At 33.5% G+C, this 22,397-nt stretch overlaps 2 long non-coding RNA genes across 3 annotated transcripts; one reads left to right on the top strand and one right to left on the bottom strand.

Annotated features, from left to right (window-relative positions):
• Window positions 1–1,540: 1,540 nt before the first annotated feature.
• Window positions 1,541–3,636, bottom strand: LOC112100145. Of its 2 annotated transcripts, none has more exons than XR_002906475.1 (3): window positions 3,053–3,636; window positions 2,652–2,714; window positions 1,541–1,756 (listed from the first exon to the last, which is right to left on the bottom strand). It is a non-coding gene; the product is annotated as an uncharacterized LOC112100145 (long non-coding RNA). The 2 variants fall into 2 exon arrangements; XR_002906476.1 differs by having other exon boundaries at window positions 3,132–3,636.
• A 5,646-nt stretch (window positions 3,637–9,282) lies between these two features.
• Window positions 9,283–11,687, top strand: LOC112100209. Its single transcript, XR_002906526.1, has 3 exons — window positions 9,283–9,407; window positions 9,759–9,835; window positions 11,475–11,687. It is a non-coding gene; the product is annotated as an uncharacterized LOC112100209 (long non-coding RNA).
• The last annotated feature ends 10,710 nt before the right edge of the window (window positions 11,688–22,397 follow it).

The raw sequence follows: 22,397 nt of genomic DNA, 5'->3' as shown, positions 1-22,397 counted from the left end.
GTGGCCTTAATAATGAAGCCCAGTACCAGGGGTGGCAGGTAATAGATATTCAACTTGTGAATATTCCTAAGCAAACACTGAATCAACATATACCTCGGCAAAAGTTCTCCATGCTATGATAATGGAAGTCATATTTTGAAATGATTAAAAGAGTCCCTGTGTAGTGCCATTTCCAAAGAAATTGAAGCTGGGGGTTTAGTTTCATGTAGGTTAGTTTCCGATAATAAACTTTCCATTTCATTAATTGCTGATGAAAAAACCAAGTAAGAACAGTTTTGTAGCTCGTCATTTATGTGTATTTTGGTAAACTGTAATTTTAAATTCTCAACGATCTTCCCTTTGTAGGTAAGAAGATGGTCGACTCACTTGATATTTATGATTGTAGATCAGGTTTCTATTGGTTTCCCTTTATCAGTCGGAACCCAAGTTTGATATTAACAGAGATCACGTCAATAATATCCTATTTGGGTAGATGTGGGTGAGGATTTAAAATCAAATTTGAAATTGAGGGGAAAGAAGAGAAAAAGGAACCAGAATAATTAAACAAAATAATAGGAACTATTCCCATGAGTTTTAAACTTTTAATCTCGAGAGGAACAATTTTCAAATGCAAATTTAACTGCTAGAGAAATTGTAGCTTTTTGTCAATAGCTAAAAGGAAAAAGAATAAGAACTATCCGGCACTTTCCTTCATGAATATTCTGGGGCATATAATAAATGAATCCCACATTCTTTCACCGGGCAGCACTGCAAGCACTAAGAATCACTTCATTCCGTTAAATAGAACCGGACAGCCTCGGGGACTATTATTGTAAATTATTGTATTCCCAAAAACTTTTAAAATCCTGATCATCGAAGAAATAGTTGCCCAACTATAAGTGGAGTACTGGACTGCCTCCACCTAATCAGCCAAACCAAAATGTCTCTTTATGATGACACGCAGACTTTGCGTTTGAGTTCACTTAACCAGGAAAACAAGCTTTTTCCGTTATGATGATCCTGATACGCTACAATAGCACTAAAAGCAAGGCCGAGTACTTTTCTATTACTGGAGCAACGTGGTGGCATCTTCCAGGTTATAGAAATCAAGAGATCCCATACTTTGAAAGCTAATAATATATCTGTACCACAAAAATATGACCTTTATGTGCTGGATAATTATATTTCTGTACCACAACAATCACAAGTTTCAAAAAATATAAATTGTTAACTTTAATTTAAAGAAAAACAGAAAAAAAAATCATTGTATAAATTAGGAAGAGAGAGCTAAAGGCACACCTCCTCTCGTACTATAAATTAAGAGGGATGGGCAAGAAAACTCATTTAAATAAAGTCAATTCATAGCTCTTCTACCCAATCTATGAAACAATCCGTCCCGAATCCCCAGGACGAGTTTATTTAATCTCGCCTAACTGAATTAGTAATAATTCTGATATTTAAGAATTCTACAAAAAAATTCGAAAGAGTCTCCTATATAATTATGACATCCCCAAACCTGTAATTTATAAAATTAATACTCCAAAAAATAATACAATATTTAATCAACCTCTACAATCAACTTCCTCAATTTAAATACAAGTAACCTTTAAACATATAATGTCAAGAATATAATAATTTATCCTTAATCACAAATAAGTAATAAATTATACAATTCAAAATATCCCAACAAAGCATCTATGATTTTTAACACCATCACGTGGCTATAGCTTCAAATCTAACTATCGTTGTTGGGTCGACTGATGTACCTGCAAATTTCCTGTGGGGGGAGGGGGGGAATATAATAAAAATGGGATGAGTATAAAACTCAGTGAGCTCAGTGAGTGGATAGTAGTTTTTAGAAAAATAAATTTATTTAAAATGATTTAATCTTTTCCAAATTAATTTCATCAAAATATCATAAGAACTTACATAAACTTATTTAATTCAAATCATGTACTGAAATAACAATATTACATAAATCTACATAAAATCAATGAAATCATAATACTTATAATATCAAATACTGAATACAAAAAACTATCATCAAACAAGTACCCAGGGGAATAATCTCATCATATCCGGACCTCGACGGACGGACAATCAGGGAACCATCATGCCCCGGAGCTACAATAGATAGACGGGGAAATGCCATCTCATATCTTATATATCTCAACATTTATATCTCTGTAATCGTCATACTGCATGCATAAGCCCCCAAAAGGCAAAAGCGTTCAAACACACGGCCCAAAGCCTCTATGTGTATTCAGACGGGCCCCAAATGCCTCTCATCTCATATCATCTGTATCACTGTATTCATCTCATATTATCTGTATCTCTATATCTGAAGGGGAAGGGTACTGTCCAATAATTTTCCAAACAACTTTTTATACACATGTACATAAAAATAAAATCACATCTGAAATCTCATTTCTTTTTTATTCAACATATCTCAAATCCACTCAATTCTATTATCATGCATTTACTCAAAAACGATAAAAAAATCATTAATCGAATTCATTCTTAATAACAATAAATATCAGCACGTAGATAAAAATCTATTTTTCTAAAAAATCAATAAATCAAAGCATTAAATATTCATTTATCAAAACAAGCTGTATTGCACTGTAAAATCAGAATATATTATGAAAATAAGTTTTGTATATTCCACTCACAATGACGATGTCCAGACTCGGTATCACCAACGTCCGCGGAATGATTCTCGCTCGCGGATCCTCCTAATTAAATAAATGACATAATTATTATTTGTATCATGAAATACAACTAACAATACGAAATAAAGCTTAAAACCAAACTCCTAGATACATAAAATTTCTAAATTACCCTTATATCCAAAAATTACCAAAATGCCCCTGACACCAAAATTTACCGAATTACCATCGGAATCATAATTTATCGAATCATCCTCAACATCTTAAATGACCAAATTATCCTCAATTCAGATAACAAAATCAATCACAAGTTTTGAATTTACGAAATTACTCTCGAAGTGCGAAGTTACCAAAATGCCCTTAATAACTTAAATTACCGAATTACCCTCGAAATCTCAAATTACCTCTTTCTTAATCGGAAATTACCAAATTATCCACCATTTTCATGAATTACAAATTTACCCCAAATTTTTATGAAATTACCGAATTACCCCTACCGGTCAACGGTGACCGGACTTCAGTCAACGACGACGGGAAGCTCAGGTCTAATAGTTTAGACCTCGGTGAGTCCAACTGTGCCGACGGTGACCTTCCACGCGCGGTGACGGCGGCGGATAGAAGCTCCAAAATCCGTGAGTTTCCCGGTGGTCGTTTGCGGCCAAGACGGGGTCCCCGGTGGTCGTAGTCGGTCGGAAAGTGATGAGTGTGAGTTGAGGAACAAGATCCAGGCGGTTGTGCGGCTACAATCCGGCCAGATCGACGATGACAAAAACGGGTTGAGCCGCGAGTTTTTAAGCTAAATCGGCGGCGTTCTGTCCGTTTTCCGGCGATTAGGACGGCTTGGGTATGACGTCCGGCTTCCAAGCTTCATATCGGTACCTTGATCGGCCGGTGAGGAGGCCGGAATCGCGAGATCCGACCGGGTCAAGGTCGTGGGTCGGATTCGGGTCGGGTCAAACCCGGTCAATTTCTTCCTCTCTCTCCCTCCTTCCCCCTCTCTCTCTCAATTTATAGAGCCGGCTCATTTTTTTTTTTTTTTGCTTAAGCTTAATACAAATTAAGATAGTACCGGATCCGTGACAAAAATAAAATCCAACTACCCAAGTTTTTAATCGCGCTCAATTTGTCTCGATTTAATGTCGTGACAATTTTAAAATAATTAAAACATGATCTAATTAGTAAACGTGTTAAAATTACGCGTAACAAGTTGCAGCCAATTTGATGACTTAAAGCGAATGTCGAAATAAAAACTATAATACACTCAATTAAAGAAATCGAGGTGCATATATTACAATCTAAGCAGATGATCTCGATTCATTGAAAAGAATTCTAGCAACGTACAAATTTACAGCACTGCAAGCATAAGTTTCCAAAATCCGCATGCACATTTCCATGTGAGAGGTAGATTAATAGTTTATAACTGAAATAAAATTAATCTAATTTACATGGTCAAAGTGAACTTATTAGCATGAGAGGATCGACATAGAATGAAGAGGAAAAGTCAAATACACTCCCATGATTTGTTTAAAGTAATGTAAACAGATTCTTTGAGTTTTAAAAATGATCACACAGACTCCTTTTCGAATAGTATGACTACTATATAAAATAAAGTTAGCTGACTACAGTCAAAGGAGCTTCATGCATGCATTTGCTTTTAAAGGGAAACAAAAATACATTAGCGCTATTTTTTTTCCCCAATTTTGCCAGAGTCAAATATAGGACGTGCAAGTGAAAGATGGAATATTATTATGTGATAATATAAAAATCAACAAGCAACCTTTTATAATGTGTTTGGGTGCTTAGATTAAAAATGCATAACCTAATATCGTTAGCAATCTTGATGGTTAAAATTTATTAATTGTCAAAATAATTAATATACATTGTTTAAGGAACAACTTTACACTTCTTTACGAATCTTGTCAGATCATCTTTGATGCAGCTTAATTATATTTTCGCGGATCTAATTTGGTATATTAATTTTTTTTCGTAATTCTTTTAACTTCTACCTAGTTTTCTTCTAACTAAGTAGCCTAAAAATAAACATATAATATACTTCTGAAAAATGGACACCTTTTTTGAAAATTAAATGAAAAAAATTATATATTCCCCGTTGAATCATTCGGAGAAAGATAAATAGAAGTGACATGAAACCAGTGCTTCACTATAACCACAGAAGTCAAAAATCAATTCCGTTAATTAAATTAAATAATGTAGGTGTCACGTGTTTGTACTTGATAGTTTGTGCATATGGTTTTTTAGAATTTGAATTCAGAACTGGCCACTCTGTGGAGCTTTACATGATGTTGCCATTGGTAGTTATTAGATAAAAAATAATATAAAATTAAACTTTAATCATGCACTGTTATAAATGCATGAGTGGCAAAATCTTATAAAAAGCACAGCACAGCTCAACTTAGTACTAAATTCAAATTCAGTTATTGTTATCTCTAAAGCTACTCTCTTAGGAAATCAAACTTATTGATCATATTTATCGTTTTCATAGCTTTTCTACCCAATCAAGCAGATGATCGTCAATTTATTGAAAAGATTTGAAGCAATGTACAAATTTACAGCAATCCGAGCATAATTTTTGAAAATCCATTCACTTTTTTTATATAATTTGATGTATTTCAAAATCCTCATGCACATTTCCGATCCATGTAAGAGATGGACAAATAATTGGGTATATCAATGCTCATTAATTTAGTCCCTACAGCTTGAGTCAATTAACCTGTTAGTTACTATATTTTTAAGGACTACTCAAAACACCTGTCAGCTATTAGATTTTCACTTTCTCAATGATAAATTAGTATGATAAAATTTAAAATTCAAACAGATATAATATGTTACATGTAAAAATTAAATAGATATTCAACAAAGACCTTTGAATAGCTTTTAAAAATGCATAGATTAACCGGATAATTTGCTCAATCTGTAGAAACTTATGGAACATTTACCCAATTAGTAGCATGAGAAGATCGAAATAGACATAGAGCAAATGAACAAATTAATGAAGTAATATCTTGGCTTTCCAGCTGAAGATCAGTGACATATATAATAAATATATGTATCGTGGAGGACTTCAAATGAATTCTTCAATCTCGAAGGATTCTCTATTCTCTATTTCATCTTACGAGAACGGCATTGTACTTCAGCACTGCATCCTCTTTCGTACTCATTACTTTGTTGATGAGCACATAATTCGGGATGCTCTTTGCTACATTCATTATTAATATCCGCAGCAATGGCTCCGTAGCTAATTTCATTTGCATTTGCAACTCTTCCTGACAAACCGCATGTTAACAGCATTATGGTAAGCCCGAAAACTATCATTCCCTTTGTCGTCATCTTGATAAGAAATCTCACCCCTTAAACACCAGACCGCAGATGCAGTGTGTATCCACGACGAGCCTAGCCACAACCTGTAGGACAGCCTATGGGAATGAGGCAACTTAAGAAGTAGTGAGTGACTTAATTCTTATGTTTTTGCCAATGGCAATGGTAATATCATATATATATAAAGAAGTTGCGATCTAATTATAGCATATTTATGTCGTTATTTCTTGGAAGTTCGAGTTAATTAAGCTGGCCTTAGTTTTTCGGTTCTTCAAACCCAGTTATGCAACAGTTTCGCTAGCTAAAAAAATGAAAAATCAGTAGATTTGGTACATCGTGGTGGTTTATTTTCATTTCTCCTACTGAAAACTTTCTGTCCTCAGAGGCTATTATTAATTGTTGTTGTTTATCAGTTCCTTGAAGGTGTATTTCAAGGCTGTAATATTTGTCCACGAATTTGGTAATTTTGGGGAAGATGTCAAAGACCAAACAACTTTTATATTTTGTACAAAAAAAGAAATTACGTTTGAATACATTTTGATGGACTACGCAAATAGAACTTTTATTTATTTATTTTAAAAGTACTATTATTTTTTTGATGAACTACCGGCCCTTGACCCTTTTATTATTTTTCGAATTCCAGTGACGCACAATAGAACCTTTTTTTTTTTTAATAGTCTTAGCTAACAATTTATGACGTACAATAATATTTTTGCCCCCCTTTACTACTGTCATCTGTCTTTTTTTGTCTATTTTTTAATATTGGTTAACATACCATTAATAAAATTACATGAAAACATGTCTGACGAATACATTCGATATTTTTATCGTTTTCAATTGCATAGAACTTCAGTAAATTAATATTCGATAAATTGGTAATTTCAATTACACAATAATCTTTATCAATCTCTACTTAAGGCCAATGTGATATTTTAATAATTTCTTAAATTTATAAAATATTAAAACCTAAAAAAAATTCCTATTTTCCTATAGTACCCACTTACCATAAAAATTAATAATTCCTAATTCAAAATTAAAATTCATATGATTTGTCTTTGCGGCTTCTAAGCAACCTGTATGTTCTTATCGTTTTTCTCGTAATTGATTTGAATTGGATCTCATCTCTACCTTTTTTTTTTAATATGAAATTCTTGTTAATCGTGACAGTTTGTAACAAATACTTATCCAATATTAGTATTATGTACTAATTTGCACGAGAGGGGCTTTATATATATGTGTCATGTTTAACATATAAAAAAATTGTATTATAATCTTATTACTACCAATGTAAGGCAACCAAATATTATTCACATAAAACATAATAAATATCATCAACGTAAATCGATGCTGCAGATGTGATTATATTTTCTAAAAGAAGGAACATCTTCCTAAATTAGTAATTTATTAGTTTATCAATTAATTCATATTTGTTAAATTAATAGATTTTTCGTAGTCTATCAAACATATTTTCATAAAAAAATTACAAAATCATGTTTGACCCATATTCAAATTTAAAATATTATAAATCAAAAACACCATTCTCATTTTATTAAAATGATTTGTAAGTACCATTTGAAGAATAATACCCAACTGGCTATTATTAGCATCTAGTACCAACAAGAATATTGGCATTACATGGCATATATGGTTTATAATTTGCAGGCCACTATCATGTGTGGATATGGTTGATCAAGAGAGATCATTTTGATTCTAACAAATTCAGATTACTCCCGCCACGCTCAACCGCCAAGATGAAATTCCCAAATTTGCTTTGTGGGTTACTAACCATAGACTCCCATGATCTGTTTAAATTAATGTAAACATAAACTCTCTTATTTTTTAAAATGATCACACATATTCTTTTTTAAACAGTTATGGCCATATGAAAAAAGTTAAGCCACTACAGTCAAGGAGATATTTATATATTGGAGCTTCATGCATGCATGAACTCCATTATTAGTGTTAAGTTCATTATTTATAGAGTTGACATCTTATGGCTTTAGTTAAATTAGAATTTTATTTATTGCATGTCTTGTAATAGGGATTAATTTATTAATTCCCTAATTTAGTGAGATTCCAATTTATTAGGAATATTTATTTTCGAATTTAATTAGATGTCTAATTTAGCAAGTCAATTGATAATGAGATTCTATAATTGGCGCATGAGATCTATTTAGAGCAAGAAATTTATTCAAACAGGAAGTTTATTAAATGCTCTAGATATTTCTTGAGAGACAAACAAGACAAGAATATCATATTTATTCCTATTGAGATTCATAGGAATTATAAGATGAAAAAAACTCTTATTTAGAAAATTAATAACTATGAATAGTAACAGTGAACAATATTTTCAAAATCAATTAAGTTGTTAATTCTAGGATTTTAATTGCTTACATCTATTTATAATAGATCTAAATTCCTTTCAATTGACTTTCAAATAGAAAAAAAATATATATAAAAATCACTACTACAAAAATGACATTTACTGACACTTTGTTTCTGACACTTAGTAAAAAGTGTCAGAAATGGTGTACATTTGGACCATTTTCCGCCTTTAACAAGTATGTATCATAAATCATTGATACTAAGGTGTCAGTAGCTTAAAAGTCAATGATTATTGATACTAAAGCATCAGTGATAAAAAAATAATATTATTAATTTTGTTTTAATTTGAACTCGAACTCAAGATCTCTAAACTTAAAATTTGTAAGTTTAGAGTGCAGACCATTGATGCATGTGTTTTTAAATTTTTAATTTGATTAATTTTTTTATTTAATTAAATTTTACACAATTACTTTGTGGACAATAATAATAATAATAATAGTTTTGAGAATAATATTTTATATTTTGCCACATGTCAACTTGTAATTCGTTGTTAATAATAATAATTTTACTTGACCACGTGTCGACTTATAGTTTGTTGTTTTATTAAATTACAATGTGAACAACTACACTATATAATTTTTCAAAGTATAAAATGAAAATAAGAAACCCTAAATCTAACCTAATCAAACACACCACTTCTTAAGTTGCTGCCGCCGCTCTCCTGCTCCTTGACTTTCACTGCTGTCGGCCGCTGCTCCTCGACTTTAACTGCTGCCGGCCGCTGCTCCTCGACTTTCACTGCTGCCGGCCGCTGCTCCTAGACTTTCACTGCTGTCGGCTATCATTCCTTGACGTCACTGCCGCCTTTGCTCTGCTGTTGTCAAGCTTCAGCCGCCGACGACTAGCTAGCCACCTTTCAGTACGTCGCTGCTACTGCTTTTATGCCGTCACATCAACTTCATCCCAACCAGCCACCGTTCCTTTACCGCCGAGATCAAGAACCATTTCTTTCTCTTCTCTCTTTTGGCACATGTATGAAAATACTGCAGAGGAGTTAATCTGTTAATTACGTTTCTGTACGTCGCTGCTGTCATTTGTGTACGTCCCTGCTACTGCTCATCTTGGTCACTGCTGCCGCTCCTCTGCCGCCACGACAAGCTTCAGCCTTTTTGACAAAACATTTTACTTGGAATTATAAGAAACCCTTTTGAAACCATAAAAAACTAAGCCAATTTCTTTGGTTTCAAGGCCTTGTTTTTTCACTTTGAAATCGGATTATATAATGACAAGCCAATTGAAAACTTCTGTTCAAGATTTCATTGTTAAATTCAGCTTTATTTTTATTATTTGTGTTCCTTTCATTTTCTTTCCCTTTTTTTGATTTTTAATTCAATTTGGGATTTGACAGATATATTTTTTAATTTTTATAAAAATTTATCTTATTTGCAGGATGCTAAGGGACAGGATGTTGATCTTAGCATCTACAAGGGAAAGGTTCTTTTGATTGTCAATCTTGCATCACAATGGTGTGCCTCAGCTCCTTTCATTTTTATTTTTTTTTTCCATAATGATTTATTGATTATTGTTGATGCTTCCATTTAATTAATGCTAATACGTGTTATCTATCTATCGGGAGTCTAAATTTTATAGAATTATATCATACTCGGAAGTATGCATGCTCCCAATACAAATAAGTGTTTATAAGAGAGGATTTCACCCAAAATCTTTAATTCTTGAAAAATGCTAGTGGCTCCGTTTGCACAAGTTTATTTTTCATCCATGTTTGTTCCTTTACCATAGCGGTTCCTTTACCACTGAGGTCAGACACCATTTCTTTCTCTTCTCTGTTTTGGCACAGGTATGAAAATACTACAGAGAAGTTTCTCTATTAATTACCTTTTATGAAAATAATATATATATATATATATATATTATTCACATGTTTAATTGAGAACATCTAATAATATAGTGGGCAAACTATAGGAAGGTTGTTAGTAGACAATTCTAATTTTAGCTTTACTTTGCAAATAAAAGATTAGAAATAGTCCGTCGAACCCATTTTACTATATTGGAGGTTTGGGCTAATCTTGTATAGATTTTTGCTCAGAAGAAGGATGGTTCTCCAAGGGCGGTGGGTTGGTTTTTCTATAGACTATTCCCCTATTTTCCCATTTTGCTTTTCTTTGAGGAAACCTGGTCCATTTTTTTTTTTTTTTTGTGTTTTCTTTCTTCAATCAAATATGTATTTCTCAATCTCCTCTAAAAAAATACCTATCTCATTTTACTATATGTTTATGAATTACTAATTGTATTTTGTTAGTATTCCATGTTCGAAGAAGAATATTAGATTGAAGAAAGAAGAAGTTGTTCCTTAATCGTTTGAAACCCAGGTTTGCATTGAATCTGATTTTTATCTTTTACTTTTTTACTTGACCCATACTTGAATCTAATTTTTGCTCCACTTTCCTTTCTTTCGTCAATTTAATTATCAATCCACTTCAAACCTAAAAAGATTTAGTAATTGGGAAACCTTTTTTTTTTTTAAAGAATTGCAAAGTACTGTAATTGGAAACTGGGTTCATGTCTTAAAAAGCAACCTGATTTGTAATGTTTGGCTTATAGTGGGCTTCTATTTCTGTTTTTCATCTCGACTTGGTTAATTTCTTCACTAGTCGTTTAAATTTTGTTAATTTTTATTTTTCCTCTTTAAGCTCATTAAATATCTTTTTTTTTCAATTTATGGCTTTCGGTCCAACCAATCATCGTTGAATGTGGGCACTATAAATGTTATAGTGCTTGTTAACTTAATGTATTTGATCATATATTATAGTATTGTTTACTTTAAATTTAGACAATGAAATAGATTACAAAAAAAATAACTTATGCTCGTCAAGTTGTAGACACCATCGTTCATGTCATCATTACTGAATATTGATGTACTTATTAAGTGTTCTCTTTATACTTTTGGTGAAGCAATTTTGGTATCATTATTGCAGGCTGTAATTAACTTGGGAACCTGTAGATTCTACAATTTCTTTTTCTGATTCCTTAACTTGCTTCTTTTAATCCTACTATTCCATATTGAAGTAATTTATGAGTATTTTTGCTTCAAAATAACTAAGATTTATTTTTCGCAGTATACTAATTGATTTTATGCATTTGTAGGTGGGAAAAAAATGAAGCCGTGGATGGATATTGAGTGACCTTGTGCTTTTTTTTTTTTTTTACTTTAGGTTGGAAACTTAATTGAGTAGTAGTTAGCACTTGTTGTTTAGAGATTGTTGAAAATTTAATTTGATACTTATGTTAAGTCTTTTACATATAGTGATGTAGTTGAATTGTGTGAATTTATGTGATCTATTTGAGATGTTTATTATATGAATTGTGTTGCAAGATATTTAATAATAAATATATTTCGAGTTTTCTTTTGGTTGTACAACAAACACGAAAAATATAATTAAAATAAAAATATACTATTAATCAAAAGCATCATAACATTACTAAATACTGACACTATCTATTTAAAATAATAATAATAATTTTTTATATTATCGAGTCAGTTTCTGATACTATAGTCACATAAATTACTGACGTGTAAATAGTATCACTAAATACCAACATCATCGTGTCATTATTTTAGTGATACTATAGTGAAACAAATTACTGACATAAAAATCACTGACACCAAAAATTAGTGTCAGTGTGTTCTGGCTTGAGCAACACTGACACAATTAACAAGTGTCAATAAAAATAATTATTGACGCTAAATTAGTGTCAGTAAAACTCATTTTTCTAGTAGTGAATCTAATAATAAAAAATCAGCAAGCAACCTCTTATGTTGTGTTTAGGTGCTTAGATTAAAAATGCATAATCTACTATCGTTAGCAATCTCGATGGTTAATATTGATTAAGTTGTCAAAATAATTATTGTGTATTGTTTAAGGTTTCCACATTCCTTCTAATCTTCTCTGATCATCTTAGTCCTTTGATGTAGCTTAATTGGATGTTCTTGGATTTAATTCGGTATATTTAATTTGCTTAGTTCTCTTAACTTTTACCTAGTCTTCTTCTAATTAGTAGTATAAAAATAAACATATAACATACTTCTGAAAAAATGGATATTTTTTTGAAATAAAAAAAAATCATATATTCCCTGTTTATTCATTCAAGAAAGATAAATAGAAGTGACATGAAACCATTGCTTTACTAAAAACACACGAGTCAAAAATCAATTCTATTTATTAAATTAAATATTTGTGTGCCACGTGTTTGTGCTCACTAGTTTAGTCATATAGTTGTTATGAATGTTGAAGAATTTGAAGGATGATTGATGAAACACTCAAAACACACTTTTTTTCTTATAAACTTAATACAACTCCTCAGTTACAACTCTTTTATAATAAAGAAGCTTGACTATTTCTTGTTGCTCAAATCAACAAAGAAATGGGGTATTTATACTTATTACAACTTAATCACAACCATATATTAATTCAACTACCACACAAATCATAACCACACATCAAACCTAATAACCATACTCAACACTACAAATTCTACTTACCACATTACCATATTCAACACAACAAATCTCAACTACCTAAAGAAATTTCCATGGGCTAGATCAAAGATAATTTTGGACTTCAAAGTTCTATGGATCAAATTTATGACCCAGCACCCTGCTTAAACTTGACCTTGTGACACCAAGCAAATTTCTCAATCTAAAAAAGTCTTCTTGTTTCAATGGCTTAGTAAAAATATCAACTACTTGATCTTGTAATTTGACATACTTTATTTGTATATTTTTCTCTCAATGCACTCTCATATGAAATGGTAACGAGTGTCAATATGCTTTATTTCGATCATGGAAGATGCAATTCTTAGTTAAGGCAATGACTGACTTGTTGTCAATGAAAATCTCTGGAGGTTCTTCTTGTGACAATCCCAACTCCTTTAATAAATTCCTTAGCCATATTGCATGAAAAATACTTGATGTAGCAACTACGTACTTAGCTTCATAGGTAGAACGTGTGACAATCAATTGCTTCTTTGACATTCACGGCAAAAACAATATCTCCCATGAAGAACAGAAAACCAGTGTACTCCTTCGATCATCTGTATTTCCACCCTAATTGCTATCACTATATCTAATGAGCTTGTAGTCATTGGATAATGAGTACAACAAGCCGAAATCAATAGTGCCTTTAATGTAGCGAAGGATTCTTTTTACAGCTTTAAAATGAGTGGGCCTTGGATTTCCATGTATCGACACTCAACCCCATAGCATAAAGGATGTTGGTCTCGTGCATGTCCAATGGCATAAGCTTCCAATCAAACTCTTAAAAAATGTAAGATCTACACCTTTTCCTTCATCATATTTTGATAGCTTGACTCTACATGCGACTAGTGTGTTTATAAGCTTGCAATCATGCATCTTAAACTTCTTGAGTATTTCCTTTGCGTAGCTTTCTTGGGGAATAAATATTCCTTCTTCCTTTTGTTTAACTATGACACCAAGATAATGCGCCATAATTTCGATATCAGTCATCTTGAACTCTTTGGTCATCACTCTCTTGAACTCTTTAAATAAGCTTGGATTACTTCCAGTAAAGATAAGATCATCCATGTACAAACGTACAATCAAAATATCTTTATTTTTTCTTTAATGTAGAGAGCATGTTTACATGGGCATTTGGTGAAGCTATTCTCTTGAAAATTTTTGTCGATTCTGTTGTTTCATGCCTTAGTGCTTGCTTTAACCCATAAAGGACCCTCTTTAATCTCAAAACTTTGTCTTCATGTCCTTTCATAATATAGCCTAATAGTTGTTCAATGTAGACTTATTCTTCAAAGGGTCTATTCAAGAAGGCACACTTCACATCCATTTGAAAAATCTTCTACTTCTTTTGGGTTGCTAATGAAATAATTAGTCTTATAATTTCCACTCGGGCAACAAGAGCAAATACCTCATCATAGTCAAAGTCGGTTTTTTAACTATAGCTGTTTTCAACTAGCCTTACCTTGTGCTTTTCGATTACACCTTTAACAATTATTTTCGTCTTATTCAACCATTTGACACTAATGGCTTTGTGGCCTTTAGGGGGAGTGGCAAATTCCCAAGTGTCATTCTTCACAATAGGTTTGATTTCTTTATCCATTGCTTTTCTCTACATCTTATCTTGTATAGCTTCTTGGAAGTTCACTGACTCACAATTATCGAAGAGGAAAAAGAGAGTAAGAATATCAAGTACTCACAATAGCGTTGAAAACTCAACTATTCCCTCGTTTACAGAGATTTTTTTCAACTGCAGGTACATCTCCTGGAGTCAACCCAACTATTGATTTAGTACGGCTACGACCACGCCTATTGCTACAACGAATCATGATGATGCTCACAAAATATCAATTACGACTTTAACAACAGCAAAACTTATTCTAATCACAACAGTAAAGTCTACAGAATCTAAAACCATGCTCTAATACCAACTAAAACGACCCGGTCCAAACCCCCAAGGCAAGTCTACCTAAACTCGTCTAATTGAATCGGTAAGAAATCTAATATTTAAGGATACTACCAAAACTTTGACAGAATCTCTCTTATAAATTTAAAACATTCCCACTTATGCAAATTATAAAATTAACACTCCAAAAAATAACTCAATATTCAACCAACCTCCACAACAACTTCCTCAATCAACATATCGAATATTACCCAAATAATATAATGTCAAAATACAATAGATTATCCTTAATCACAAATATGTAATATATTATACAATCCAAAATATCCAAACAGAATATCTATGATTTCTAACACCATCACATGGCCATAAAATGAAATCTAACTATTGTTGCTGGGTCGACTGATGCACCTTCAAGTCTCCTGTGGGGGGAAATATAATAAAAACAGTGTGAGTATAAAACTCAGTGAGCTCAGTGAGTGGATAGTAGTTTTTTAAAAAAAATTTACTTAAAAATAATTTAATTCTTCTCTAGACAATCTCATCAAAATTTCATAAGACTTTAAATAAACTATAAATCTTTCCCAAAGACAATTTCATCAAAATATCATAAGAACTTACATAAACTTATTTAATTCAAATCATACACTGGAATAACAATATCCCATAAATCCGCATCAAATTAATGAAATCATAACACTTATAATATGGAACACTGAATACCGAAAACTATCACCAAACAAGTACCCACGAGAATAATCTCGTCATACCCAGACCTCGACGAACGGGCAATCAATGAACCATCATGCCCCGAGCTACAACGGGTAGATAGTGAAATATCATCTCATTTTTCATATATCTCATCATATTTGTGCATGCATAATTGGTCCCCAAATGATAAATCGCCCAAGCACATGGCCCAAAGCCTCTGTGTGTACTCAGACGGGCCCCAAAGACCTATATCACATCTGTATCATCATATCTCATCTGTATCACCATATCTTATCTGTATCATCATATCTCATCTGTATCATTTGTATCTCAATATATGTATCTTTGCAATCATCATATTGTATGCATACGCCCCCAAAAGGCAAAAGCGCCCAAACACACGGCCCAAAGCCTCTATGCGTGTGTTCAGACGGGCCCCAAATGCCTCTCATCTCATATCATCTAGATCATTGTATCCATCACATATCATCTGTATCACTGTATCTGAAGGGGAAGGGTACCGTTCAATGATTTTCCAAACAACCTATTATACACATGTACATAAACATATAATCAAACCTGAAATTTCATTTCCTTTTTATTTAACATATCTCAAGTGCACTCAATTCTACTATCATGCATTTAATCAAAAACCATAATAAAATCATTAATCAAACTCATTTTTAATAACAATAAATAACAGCACGTAGATAAAAATTCATTTTCTAGGAAATCATCAAGTCAGAGCATTAAATACTTATTTTTCAAAACATGTTGTATTGTATCATCAAATCAGGAAATACTATGAAAATAAATTTTGTATATTCCACTCACAGTGACAAAGTCCAAATTCAATATCAACAACGTCCGCGGGTTGATTCTCGTTTGCGGATCCTCCGAATTGCCACGGTCGGTCAACGGTGACCGGAGTTCAGTCAATGGCAAAAGGGAAACTTTGGTCCGATAGTTCTGATCTGGGTGAGTCTAATGGTGTCGTCAGTGACCACCCACGCGCGGCGACGGCGGCGGATCGAAGCTCCTAATCCCATGAGCTTGGTGGCGGTCGATTGGTGGAATTCCAGCCATTTAAAATGGCAAGTTTGGTCAGAAATGGAAGCTGGTGACGTGAGGTAGGGGTGTTTAGAATCCAATCCGATCCGTTCAATCCATCTGATCCGCTGAATCCGATCCATATAAATCTTATCTGTGGATTGGTGGATTGGATATGGATTGAAAATTTAAAAATCCACAGTCGATGGATTGGATATGGATTTACTTCTGTAAATCCGCAGAAATCTGTGAATCCGCAAAATATATATATATAAAATTAAAAAATTATTATAAATTTAATTAAAAAAATTATAAATGTGACATTGCATAGTTATTAAGCACTATAATATATCTTAGCCATTACCCAATAATAATATAAAATGAAAAATAATTAAATAATCAAATATACAAATATAACTTGTAAAAATTGTAAAACAAAATAAAAGCAAAGTCACACGCACTAGCAAAAGCAAAGTAACATAACGCCAAGTCACCAACAATTTGCAAACAAAAAACCCTAAACTTCTTTGTCGTCACACACACTAGCAACACTCAATACTGGTTGGATACACTCTCGACACGGATTTAAAGGACATCGATCGCGCGATTCCGGCGAGAGCAACCCATCTTCTTTCCCAAGTTCATCGAGCCACTTCACATTCACTGGTTCCAGCTGAACAATTTCACTATCACAACCTTCAAGATCACCACCTGTACGGCTTCTCCTGGTTCCCATCGTGAATGGCTCCGTAATCACCACTTTTCGACAGGCGCAACAGCCTTGGTGAAGGATCATACTGTGTTTGGTTCCCGAAATTTCGCCATTTCAATTAATTGTGGCTTTATTTGAACAATTAATTTCGGTGTTATATTAACGTATTATTGTAACTTTATTTGAACAATTAAACTTGGTGTGTTATATTTTGAAACTTTGAACGTATTATTGTAGCTTTATTTGAATAATTAGTCTCGATGTGTTACATTTTAAAACTTTAAATGTATTATTTTAGCTTTATTTAAACAATTAATTTATTTAAATTTTATTCAATTTTAAATTTAATTGGTAGCAAAATTATTTTTATATTAGATTTTTTATTTCATTAGTTGGAGAGAACTAAAAATTTTTAATTCAAAAACTAATACACAAAATGGTGGATTGCATATGGATTGAGTCAAATCCGCATCCGATCCACAGACGCATGGGTTGGATATGGATTGAGTCAAATCCGCATCCAATCCGCAGATGTATGGATTGGATTTGGATTGAATTTTATCAATTCGTGGATTAGATTGGATTGAAAAATTATAATCCGCAACATCATGGATCGGATATGGATTGATGTTAAATCCGTAAAATTCGATCCGCAAACACCCCTAACGTGAGGAGTGGAACCTAGCCTGCGGCGCAGCCTAATTCCGACGAAATTGATGGCAATGGTGATGGGTTTTGGCCGCGGCTTTTCGAGCTTCAAACAACGGCGTTCCAATCAGTTTCCGGTGACGATGATGGTAGGGGTATGACTGGCGTCTCACAAGCTTCAAAACGATAGCTGGCTCGGTTGAAATGGTAGCGGGAATCCGGAGATCGGGCCAGGTCACGATCACGGGTCGGATCCAGGTCGGGTCGGGTCAACCGGTCAACTACTTCTCTCCCTCTCTCTCTCCATTTCTCTCTCTCCCCTTCTCAATTTATAGAACCGGCTTTTTTTTAGCTTAATACAAATTAAGCTAATACCAGACCCGTGATGAAAATAAAATCTTACTATCAGACCCTTTTATGACGTTCGGTTTGTCTTTATTTATGTCGTGACAAATTTAAATTTATTCAAAACACGATCCATTTATTAACTCGACCCAAATCCATTAATTCATGATAAGAAATCGAGCCACGTCAAGTTTACCCGTAATAATTTGTAACCAGTCTGGCGACTTTAAAATTAATACCGAAATGAAAAACACATAATACACTTAATTTGGAAAATTTAAGGTGTATATGTTACAATCCTCCCCCCTTATAAAAATTTCATCCTCGAAATTTACACATCTGATGAGAACAGGGAAGGGTATTAGGCTCGCATTAAGTCTTTGCGTTCCCAAGTAGCCTCTTCCCTTGTGTGATTCCTCCATAACACTTTTACTAATGGAATGGTTTTAGAACGTAAAACTTCGTGATTTTATTCCAGTACTTTTACTAGTTCCTATTCGTAAGTCAAGTCTTACTTCAACTCAATTGGTTGCCTTGATAACACATGACTGGAATTATACATGTACCTTCGGAGCATCTAGACATGAAACACATCGTGGATTATGGATAACTCAGGTGGTATAGCTAATCGGTAAACCAACGGACAAACACGCTCTACAATTTCATACAGCCCAATGTAACGTGGGCTTAGCTTCCTATGTTTTCCAAAACAAAGTACCTCTTACCAAGAAGATATCTTTATGAAAACTCTATCACTAACTTCGAATTCAAGTCCCCCCGCCTATGCTTGTCTGCATAACTCTTCTGCCTATTAATAATCCTTTTACAATTCATAAAAATTATAGCCTCGAAATACAAATATATTATGCAAACTGTAGCGGAAGAATTTAAAATTCATGTCAAACCATCTATTTCCTCCATTCAAGTTCTCCTCGTCGATTATCATAAATCAATCTTGATTTCTGAGAACTGAATCATAACAAACTATAATGAGTACTAAACTCAGTAAGCAAATCAGTTTTTCATATACCAAAATACATACATATATATATATGTATATATAATGCAAATGGATGACGTGCCATGGTATTCGAAAACATTGTAAAACAAAACATCGAAATCTCATTCTGTCATTTTCAAACTTTCACAAACTCTTTCAAACCACTTACTTCAACTTGAGCTACCTTCATTCAATTACCGCTTAGTAGGACACTCCATTAACGTTTATACACTTTGGACTTCTCGCCAACGCGTCCCTCGCCCACTTATCTCATAACTATAATATAACATCCAGAGTGCCCTCCTCTAAGCCAGTAACGAAATCAAGCATCCCAGCCAAAACTGTAAAACAATCTTTCTTTCTTCAAATTCCGTTTGCTAAAATCCACTTTCTCATTTTACATAAAATATAATGCATTTTCATGCTCATGCCAATGAAATTTCACACATACGCATGCCCATGTTCATAAACACACATAACAACACATCATATCAACACATCACATAAACACATAGGCAAAACATATAAATCTATATTCGTATATACCACAATAGGCTTTTCAAACATGTCAAACATATATATTGTTTATTGTGATTCGTTTGGAAATCCAGTTTACTTACCTCCTGGCATCCTCGAGTAACAAAGCATATCGATATCATCGGCCTAAAATCAATAAAATACTCTCATAATAATAAAATTAAACCATAATCATAAACTCCAATATTCTCAAATTCCTTAATATAATCGCATTCCATACTTAACCTCAAATAATCTCAATTTAAATCATAAATCACCAAAATACTCATAATTCCATAATGAGCTGCATCTTCTCAAAGGTATCTTGAACTAATTCGGGACCAAATAATCTCTACTCACCAACCTCATCCCAACATACTAGAGTTTTACATTTCCTACCATACAAAGCCTCATAAGGTGCCATTTTAATACTAGCTTGATAATTGTTATTGTAAGCTAACTTAATCAAAGGTAAATAAAATGTTCCAACTACCCTTAAACTCCAAAACACAAGTTCGCAACATATCCTTCAGTTTCTGAATAGTACCCTCTGACTATCCATCAGTCTGAGGATGAAAAGTTGTACTAAAATTCAACTTGGTGCCTAAAGCCTTCTGTAAGCTGGCCCAAAACTTAGAAGTGAACCAAGAATCTCTATCGAAAAATAATAGACACAGGTGCTCCGTGAAGACGAACTATCTCAGCCATAAAAATATTCCCTAACTTATCCATCGAATAAGTGGTCTTGAAAGGTAAAAGGTGAGCAAATTTTGTAAATCGGTCAACAACCACCCAAACACTATCGTAACCCTTCTGGGTACGTGGAAGTCCTGCTACAAAGTCTATAGTGATGGGTTCCACTTCTACTCAAGAATAGGAAGCGGTTGCGATAACCCTGCAAATCTCTGATGTTCAGCCTTAATCCACTGACAAACTAAACATCAAGATACAAATTCTGCTATTTCTCTCTTCATGCCTTGTCACTAGTAATGATCCCTCAAGGTGCGCCACATCTTCGTACTACCAGGATGCATCACATAAGCTTAACAATGAGTTTCTTTCATGATCTTCTTTTTTTAGCTCTTTAATATCGAGTACACAAAGTCGATTACTCATAACTAAAACACCATCATCTCTCACTGCAAAATCAGTTTGTAAGCCTTTATGCACATCCTCTCTCAACTTCAGTAACTACAGATCCTGATCTTGCATCTAATGGACTTTGTCAATCAAAGTCGGCATAACTCTGCAATTAGCTATCAAAGCTCTTCAATTATCAGTTTTCAACTCAATTCCCAAAGATCTCAGCTTAATCAACAAAGGCATATATGTCACTCGCAAGTGAGTTATAGAGCTGGAGTACTTCTTACTTAGCACATTAGCTACCACATTCACCTTGCCCGGATGGTAATCAATAGTACAATCATAGTCCTTAATTAGCTCAATCTATAGAAACTCATAACCTCAATAACATTTGTAGGTTGTTCCCAATTCATAATTCCTTCGATCTTTTGAGGATCGACATAAATTCCTTCAGCTAATATCACAAGGCCCAAAAATACTACTTTGTCTGTCCAAAACTCACATTTGTTGAATTTGGCATACAACTGCTTTTGCCTTAAAGTCTGCAAAATAGTTCGCAAATGCTCTGCATGTTCCTTTTGATTGCAAGAATACACTAAAATACATCAATGAACACAATCACAACAGATCTAGATAAGGACAAAATGCTCTATTAATAAGATTCATAAAAGTTACTAAAGCATTAGTCAACCCAAATGGCATAACCAAGAACTCATAATGTCCATAACAAGTTTTGAACGTTGTTTTAGGAACATCGGCCTCTTTACTCTTAAACTGATGATATCCCGAGCATAAATTGATCTTAGAAAACACCTTCCCTCCCTGAAGTTGATCAAACAAATCATCAATACGCGGAAGTAGATACTTGTTACGTACTGTAACTTTGTTTAACTGCCTATAGTCAATATAGAATCTCATAGTACCATCTTTTTTTTCTTAGCAAATAAAACCAGAGCTCTCCAGTGGGATACACTAGGTCTAGTAAACTCTTATCCACCAATTCTTGTAGTTAAACCTTAAGTTCCCTTAGTTTAGCTGGAGCCATCCTGTATGGTGCTACAGATATAGGAGCCGTCCCAGGGACTAAATCGATAGAAAACTCAATCTCTCTGTTAGGTGACATCCCTGGAAGTTCATCTAGAAATACATCTGGAAACTCCTAGACTACTGGAATATCCTCCAATCTCAGCTCCCGAGCCTCAATGTCTATCATGTGTGCAAGATAAGTCGAGCACCCTTTTCTTAGTAACCGTCTAGCACCAATAGTCAATATGACACATGAGGGTAAAACTCTATGTTTGCCACAAAATTTCACCTCAGCTTTTCGTAATTTATTAAACACAACTTTCTTTTTGAAACATCTACAGTAGCATGGTGAGATGCAAGCCAGTCCATGCCCAAAATGATATCGAAATCTTGAATGTCTAAAATAATCAAATTTGCCACAAATTCATGATCACCCAATCTGATAATACAATCTCGATACACACTCTCGGCAAGCAATGACCCCCGGTAGGTGTACTAACAACTAAACCACATTCCAGTGATTCAGGCTCTCGTATTAT

This window comes from Citrus clementina, unplaced genomic scaffold (assembly GCF_000493195.1).
Source record: "Citrus clementina cultivar Clemenules unplaced genomic scaffold, Citrus_clementina_v1.0 scaffold_3, whole genome shotgun sequence".
In the NCBI taxonomy this organism is placed as follows: domain Eukaryota; kingdom Viridiplantae; phylum Streptophyta; class Magnoliopsida; order Sapindales; family Rutaceae; genus Citrus; species Citrus x clementina.
This window is presented reverse-complemented; position numbering and strand designations above follow the sequence as displayed.